Genomic DNA, 8936 nt, shown 5'->3' on the forward strand with positions numbered 1-8936 from the left:
GAATTTCACTTCACAAACCCTGGGAGATGTAATTAGTGGACCTTAAGACAGCAGACTTGAGTTAAATAACTACAGTTGCAGCAGACGGCAGTGATTTGAATGTCACAGAGTCAGAGTTAAACAGCACAAACAGCCTATGCTGACCATTTATCTACCTCTGATGTTCCCATTTACCTGTCTTTGGGCTATATCATTCTAAGCCTTTTCTATCTTAGTACAATACTGTGCAAAAGTCTTAGGCACATTTTTTTTAAAAAATCTACAAAGCAAAGATGCTTTCAAAAATAATGAAATTAAAAGTTTCTAAATATATTTTAAAAATTACTATAAAGAGCAGTAAACAGTAAAAAAAAAGAAATCAAATCAATATTTGGTGTGACCACCCTTTGTCCTTAAATCTGTATTAATTCTCCTAACTACACTATTGTGCAGTTTTATAAGAAAATCAGCTGGTAGGTTGTTCCAAGTAGTTTGGAGAACTTGCCACAGTTCCTCCGCAGACTATGGCGGTCTTGCTTGCTTCTGTCTCTCCAGATAATCCTACACAGCCTCGATGATATTGAGATCAGGGCTCTATGGGCCTTTTAAAAATCTGAAACCATATAAAAAATCTCAGGTGCCCAAGACTTTTGCACAGTACTATACTTGTCTACGTGTATTGTACGTTAAGGACTGTAATTGTACTTGCTTCTACCACCTCCTCTGGAAGTTTGTGTCATATGCCCACCATGCACCGGGTGAAAGAGTCATCCCTCAAGTCCCTTTTAAATCTTTCCCTTCTCACCTTAAATCTATGTCCTCTTAATCTCCCCTAATCGTGTTTTACAGGAGCGTCCTGACAAGTTGCATCTCCATCTGGTATGGGAGCAGTCGAGCATCAGACCCGAAGTCCCTACTAAGGACTGTGAAAACAACTGAGAGGATCATAGGTGTCTCTCTGTCTTTCGTTGGGGACATTTATCAGGAGCACTGTGTACACAGGGCCCTTGGTATTATTAAGGATCCCACCCATCCTTCCAGCATCCTCCGACTTTCTACCATCAGGCAGGAGACTCCGATGCATATAAACAAGAATGGTGTTGTTGGTTAATGTATGCCATACCTTACAATATTTAATATTAATGCACTTTAGGTCATAATTTATGTGTGTTTTATCTGTAGATTTTATCCTTACCTTCATAAGTTATCGTGTGTTATGTGTCATGTGTACTGTACAACTGTGCTTTACACCCTGATTCAGAGAAACTTTGTTTCATTTCAATATACATTTTATGGTTATACACTTTTTATGCATGTATATAGTTAAATGACAATAAACTTGACTTGACTTGACCTACCCTGGGTAAACAACTATTTTTTTCCCTTCTTTTGTAATTTTTTTTAATTTTTGGGGACATCCAGGATCAACCCTGACCAGTGACCCTGTGATCTCTGTCTCAAAGGCAGATGTTAGTTTGTCTTTAAAGAAGGTGAACACTCGCACGGTGGAAGGTCCCGATGGAGTAACTGGTAAGGCTCTGAAAAATTTGTCCCAACCGACTGGCGGGTGTATTCAAGGACATTTTCAACCTCTCACTGCTACGGGCAGAAGCTCCCACGTGCTTCAAAAAGGCAACAATTATACCAGTGCCTAAGACGAATAATGTGAGCAGCCTTAATGACTATCGCCCGGTAGCACTCACATCGACAGTGATGAATTGCTTTGAGAGGTTGGTCATGACTAGACTGAACTCCTGCCTCAGCAAGAATCTGGACCCATTGTAACTTGCCTTTTGCCACAATAAGTCAATGGCAGACACAATCTCAATGGCTCACCTTGACAACATAAACACCTACGTCAGGATGCTGTTCATTGACTATAGCTCAGCATATAACACCATCATTCCCACAATCCTGATTGAGAAGTTACAGAACCTGGGCTTCTGTACCTCCCTCTGCAAATGGATCCTCAACTTCCTAACCGAAAGACCACAATCTGTGCAGATTGGCAATTGGCTGAGAGGGAAAATGGATCAGCCATGTTGAAATGGCATAACAGACTCAATGGGCCAAATGGCCTAATTCTGTTCCCTTATCTGATGGTCTTATTATGTGCAATCAGATAGGCTTAATTAATAATCCTTTAGTTAAGATACAATTAGGACAAAGTAATCATAATCTAAAAATCCATACCATTTACTTTGAGAAACAAAGTTAACTATGTTGGTATAAGATATAAGAGTGGATTGGGAATTACATTAAAGTGCAAAAAATGGTAAATAATTGATACATACACCCAGTGGCCACTTTATTAGGTACACCTGTACATCTGTTCATTAATGCAAATATCTAATCAGCCAATCATATGGCAGCAACTCAATGCATCAAAGCATGCAGACATGGATAAGAGGTTCAGTTGATGTACAGACCAAGGATCTGAATGGGGAAGAAATGTAATCTAAGTGACTTTCACTGTGGAATGATTGTTGATGCCAGACAGGGCAGTTTGAGTATCTCAGAAACTGCTGATCTTCTGAATTTTTATGCACAACAGTCTCTAGAGTTTACAAAGAATGACGTGAAAAACAAAAATAAAAATCCAGTAAGCGGCAGTTCTGTGAGAGAAATTGCCTTGTTAGTGAGAAAGGTTAGAGGAGAATGGCCAGACTGATTCAGGCTGACAGGAAGGCAACAGTAACTCAAATAACCATGCCTTATAACAGTGATGTGCAGAAGAGCATCTCTGAACAACATGAGGAACCTTGAAGCAGGTAGTCTTCAGCAGCAGAAGACCATACCGGATTCCACTCCTCTAACTAATAAAGTGGCCACTGATTAGAGTTTGCAACATACATATATCACCCTAAAAGCACACAATTAAAACTTCTAAACCTTTTAGTCCTTAAACCTATGCCATCTGGTAAAAGATAACTCTACTAAGGGGAAAAATCTACTGCTACCTATTGTATTTTTTCCACTCTTGTCACTCAGTCTTCTCTGCTCCAAGGAAAACAAAAAGAGTTTATCCAATCTCTTGTATTAACTGAGATAATCTATCCCTGGTAACAATCTGGTGGATCTCCTCTATATGCTTGACAATCACAACTACACACAATGTCACATATTGTGTCCCTTTTGAACAGAGATGAGAAGGAATTTCTTTAGCCAGATGATGTTGAATCTGTGGAATTCATTGCCACGGTCAGCTGTGAAGGTCTTGTCACTGGGTATAGTTAAAGCGGAGGTTGATTAGTAAGGACATCAAAGGTTATAATAATTATAATATTAAGTACTTTATTGATCCCAAGTGGAAATTTATTTCTTTACAGCAGCAACATTTAAAAGTGCACTTAGCAATAATAATAAAGTACAGAATAATAATATACACAATAATAATTTAGCAATGTGCAATAATGAGCAATACTATGTGTAATAATGTACAAAACAATAAAACAGAGACTATTATACTATGATGTGAGTTCTTCTGTCACTCAGAGATGAACTGCTGTATATTCTTATTGCATTTGGTAGGAAAGATTTTCTGTAATGATCTTTGTGACAGCGGAGCTGAATGAGTCTGTTTCAAAGAGTACTCCACTGCCTATTCAGTAGGTCATGGAGAGGATGTGCTAGATTGTCCGTAATGGAAACAGTTTGATTAGTGACCTCCTCTCCACCACTAACTCAGAAGTGTCCGGGTTGTAGCCAAGGACGGATCCAGCCTTTTTGATGAGTTCATTTAGTCTTTTTGCATCACCAGCATCGATGCTGTTCCCCCAATATAAATCCGCAAAGAAGACTGCACTCACTACAACAGACTGGTAAAAGATCTCCGACATCCTGCTGCTCACATTGAAGGATTTCAGCTTCCTTAGAAACTAGAGTCTGCTCATCCCCTTCTTGTAAACCACCTTGGTGTTGGTTTTCCAGTCCGGTCTGTTGTCGAGGTGAACACTCAAGTATTTGTACCTTTCTACCACCTCAACCTCTTCTCCCAGAATGTAATCAGGACTCGCCACAGTCCTCTTCCTCCTAAAATCAATCACCATCTCCTTGGCTTTGGCCACATTCAGGAGCAGATGATTCCTCCCGCACCACTCTACAAAGTTGTCTACTAGTCCTCTGTACTCTGACTCCTACCACAGAGTCCCAGCCACCGCAGAGTCATCAGAGAACTTCTTCAGGTGATAAGACTCAGAACTGTACTGAAAGTCTGAGGCGTACAGTATAAACAGAAACGGAGACAGCACAGTCCCCTGTGGGGCTCCAGTGCCGTTCACCACCATCTCAGACAGAGAACTACCCAGCCGTACGAACTGGGGTTTATCTGTCAGGTGGACAGTAATCCAGGAGATAGTGGATTTGTCTATGCCCATCCTTTGCAGCTTCTCGCCCAGAAGAAGTGGCTGTATTGTATTGAAAGCATGAGGGAAATCAAAGAATGTGATTCTCACAATGTCACCAGCATCATCCAGGTGGAGTGAGCTCGCTGCAACAGGTAGATGACGGCATTATCGACTCCCACATGAGGTTGGTGGGCAAAACGTAGAGGGTCCAATGAAGATCCCACCTGTGAGCCAAGGTAGATCAGGACCAGCCTGTCCAGCACCTTCATCACATGAGCTGTGAGGGCAATTGGTCTGTAGTCATTGTTCAGATTGAGTTGTCTTCTTGGATACAGGAATCAAGCAGGAAGTCTTCCATAGCATCGGTACCCACAAGCACTCACCAGAGGGGAGGGAGAGGTGGAGGGAAAAGGCTTTCGGGGCAGGGAGGGTGTGTGGTTTGGGCATCTGGGGGAGGGGACAGCAGGAGATCCCATGCCGAATCTTTTGAAAAGCAAGTTCAAATCACTGCCCTGTCACTCCCCTCGGTATTTGTCTATCTCCAGACCTGAGGCTTTCCTCTTCATATTCAAAAGTTCTTTCAGGTCACTGGTGATCCAGGGCTCGTTGTTGCCCAGGATTGATTGGGGGGAAAAAACACTGGCAGGGATAACAACAGAACCGCAATGAGTGGATTTTCTGGAAGCAATTTGGAAGGCAAAGGATATATGCATCCCAAAGAGGAAGAAGTATTATAAAGGCAAGATGGCACAACAGTGCCAAAATGAATCAGCCATGATGAAACTAGAGAAGTCAAAGCCAAAGAGAGGGCCACAATAGAGCAAAAATTAGTGGGAAGTTAGAGGATTGGGAAGCTTTCAAATGCAATGTTGAGACTTTATAAAGAACTGGTGAGGCCTCATTTGGAGTATTTTGAGTAGTTTTGGAAAGTATGTGGTGAAACTGGAGAGGGTTCAAAGGAGGTTATTGAAAATGATTCCAGGATTAAATGGCTTGTCATATGAAGAACATTTGATGGCTTTGGGTCTGTATTCACTGGAATTTAGAAGAATGAGGGGTGATCTAATTGAAACCTATCAAATGGTGAAAGGCCTTGATGGAGTGGATGTGGAGAGGATGTTTCCTATGGTGGGAGAGTCTAAGACTGGGGACACAGCCTCAGAATAGAGGGGCGTCCTTTTAGAATGGAGATAAGGAGGAATTTATTTAGCCAGAGAGTGGTGAATCTGTGGAATTCTTTGACAAAGGCGACTTTGGAGATCAAGTCTTTATGTATACTTAAGACAGAGGGTGATAGATTCTTCATTGGTCAGGGCATTAAGGGATACGTGGGAGAGGGAGGAGATTGGGATTGAGAGGAAAAAATGAATCAGCCATGATGAAATGTCGGAGCAGACTAGATGATGAACCAATTGGCCTAATTCTGTTTTTATATCTTATGGTCTTAATAAATACTGCTCCTTTGCAGCATCAGTCTAAATTGCAGTCTTGTTTCCCAGAAGGAGCACTGACGTTTCTGTGCTTTTGGTCAAGAATCGACAAGACTGAAATGAGAGGAAGGGACTTAAATACCACCACAATGAAACATGCATACTCATGAGTATGATTGTTCATCCCATTCAGCAGCCCACCTGCGAGGGCTCCTAGACCCCAAGGCAGAGTCCATGGTTGTGAAATGTATTGAAGAATGACAATAAACAATCTTGAGGTCCTGCTCAAATGCAACTCTGCCTTTGATGTAACCTCAGTTGATCCAGCCTATCCAGGTCAGCCTTTCAAACTATCTTCTCCAACAAAAAGATGATAAGACCATAACTAAAATATAACAAGATCTTAGTTGCAGATAGTTTCCTTTCTTATGTTTTAAATTCAGTAGTGAGGAACTTCAGTCACAAATCCACAGCCTTATCATTCACATCTGGGAAACAGAAGGGAGACCTCAGAGATGCTGTATTTGTAACCATCTTCAAGTGGATAAGCCTGACTAGGCCAAATGTACATTCATGTTTGCTGACAATATAGTTAACAGGAAAAATGAACAAAGAAGACATAGGAGGCAACACACAAAGTACTGGATGAACTCAGTGAGTCTGGCAGCATCTGTGGAGGGAAATGGACAGTCAATGCTTCAGGTCAAGACCCTCCATCTGGATCTGAAGATAACAAAGAAACTGTCAATCAGTTAACTGAGATAAATGGAACATTGGTAGATAGAATGTACGGGTGTAATGATCCACATTGGTGGAAATTGGTAAATATTTATAACTGTAGGTATTCAAAGGGATTTATGATCATGTACAGTTCATAAATCACAGCATATTAATTGGGGGGAATAGGACAACATATTTATCCCTCATACCATATTACTGCCTCTGCCCTGCTGGGCTCACCAACATCTATCATCAAAGATGCCCACCATCTAATCCCTGCCATCTTCTCACAGCTACCATCAGGCAGGTGGTACAAAGGCCTTAAATCCCACACCTACTAGGTTCAAGAAATTCCATTTCCCTTCAACCATTTGTTTCTTGACCCAATGGGCACAACCCCAATCACTAGTTTAGCAACCCTATGACCGTTTTCATCACTGTGTAAAATGGACATTTCTTTGTCCTGTGTTCTTTCTTGTTAAATTTAGGCAGCACAGTAGGGTAGTAGGTAGTGTAAAGCTTTACAGTGCCAGCAATCTAAAGATAGAGGGTCAATTCCTTCCACTGGCTTTAAAGTTTGTACGCTTTCCCTGTGACTGTGCAGGTTTCCTCCAGGTGCTCATGTTTCCTCCCACATTACAAAGACGGGTTATTAGGGTTAATAAGTTGTGGGCATACTCTGTTGGGGCAGAAGTTTAGTGACACTTGCAGGCTGCAAACAGCATACTCAAGACTGTTAGTCGTTGACACAATCAACGCATTTCAATGTGTTTTTGATGTACGTGATGAATAAAACTAACTTTTTAATTGTTTGTATATTTATATTTTCCTTTTAATGAGGGTTATCTAATGCTAGGCACTGGTGATACTGCTGCGAGTAAGTTTTCATTGTACTTTTGCATACAAGTACTTGTGCATATAAGAATAAATACTTTACTGTCACCAAACAATTGATACTAGAGCGTACAATCATCACAGTGATATTTGTTTCTGCGCTTCGTGCTCCTTGAAGTACAAATCAAAGTAAATATAATAAAAAATTAAATTATAAATCATAATTAGAAAATAGAAAAGGGAAAGTATGGTAGGGCAAGTCAGGTCCAGATATTTGGAAGGTACGGCCCAGATCCGGGTCAGGATCTGTTCAGCAGTCTTATCACAGTTGGAAAGAAGCTGTTCCCAAATCTGGCCGTACGTATCTTCATGCTCCTGAACCTTCTCCCGGAGTGAAGTGGGACAAAAAGTGTGTTGGCTGGGTGGGTCTGGTCCTTGATTATCCTGGCAGCACTGCTCCGACAGCGTGTGGTGTAAAGTGAGTCCAAGGATGGAAGATTGGTCTGTGTGATGTGCTGGGCTAGGTTCACGATCTTCTGCAGCTTCTTCCAGTCTTGGACAGGACAACTTCCATACCAGATTGTGATGCACCCTAGAAGAATGCTTTCTACGGTACACCTATAAAAATTAGTGAGGGTTTTAGGGGACAGGCCAAATTTCTTCAGCTTTCTCAGGAAGTAAAGGTGCTGGTGGGCCTTCTTGGCAGTGGACTCTGATTGGTTAGACCAAGTCAGGTCGTTTGTGATATTCACCCCGAGGAACTTAAAGCTTTTGACCTGTTCGACCTGCGCACCACCGATGTAGATGGGGTCGTGCGGTCCGCTACTCCTGAAGTCAACAACCGATTCCTTCATCTTGCTGACGTTGAGGGATAGGTTATTGTCTTCGCACGTGCCACCAGGTTCTTTAATTTCCTCTCTGTACTCAGACTCATCATTACCCAAGATGCAGCCTACAATTGTGGTGTCATCAGCAAACTTATATATTGAGTTCGATGGAAACTTGACTACACAATCATGGGTGTACAGTGAGTACAGTAGGGGGCTGAGTACACAGCCTTGTGGGGCACCAGTGCTCAGAGTGATTGTAGAGGAGAGCTTGTCCCCTATCTTTACAGCCTGGGCCCTGTCTATGAGGAAGTTAAAGATAAATTGGACTTGGACTTTGATAGCTTTGTCCTTTTGTGCAGCAAGCTACCAATTTGATGGCAAATCAAACACAGTATGGACTTGCGGATAAAATGGGTGTCGATATTAAGAGAGGTTTCCGATGAATATATCAATGACGTACGGGATCTTGCTTCGTATAGGATGCATTTTTCCTAAGTTTTAAAAGGTTGTCTCAAGGATCAATGAAGCCCTTTGGAAAAATCTGAGACACTGGCCTTCCTTTATAGAGTGAGAGAGAGAGAGTCCTTCCCCATCCACCTTCCCTTCTATATTGGGAATCTTCCTTCTTTCCTAATCAGTCCCGAGGAAGAATCTGAACCCCGAACCGCGGAGCTTAAACAGCATCAAACACGCTGCCGCGCCATGGTATCGCGAGATTGCCGCCCGCCACCCACCCAGAGGCGCGAAACTGCAGCCGTCTGAGATCTCGCGAGAGTTGGCCGCCACCGCCTCCTCCT

The 8936-nt window shown here is 42.1% G+C and overlaps 1 protein-coding gene across 2 annotated transcripts in view; it reads right to left on the bottom strand.

Annotated features, from left to right (window-relative positions):
• The window catches only part of dnajb4 (DnaJ heat shock protein family (Hsp40) member B4), a 28770-nt gene that overhangs the window by 19137 nt on the left and 697 nt on the right, over positions 1–8936 (bottom strand). The window lies entirely within an intron of this gene.

This window comes from Hemitrygon akajei, chromosome 12 (genome assembly GCF_048418815.1).
Source record: "Hemitrygon akajei chromosome 12, sHemAka1.3, whole genome shotgun sequence".
Lineage (NCBI taxonomy): Eukaryota > Metazoa > Chordata > Chondrichthyes > Myliobatiformes > Dasyatidae > Hemitrygon > Hemitrygon akajei.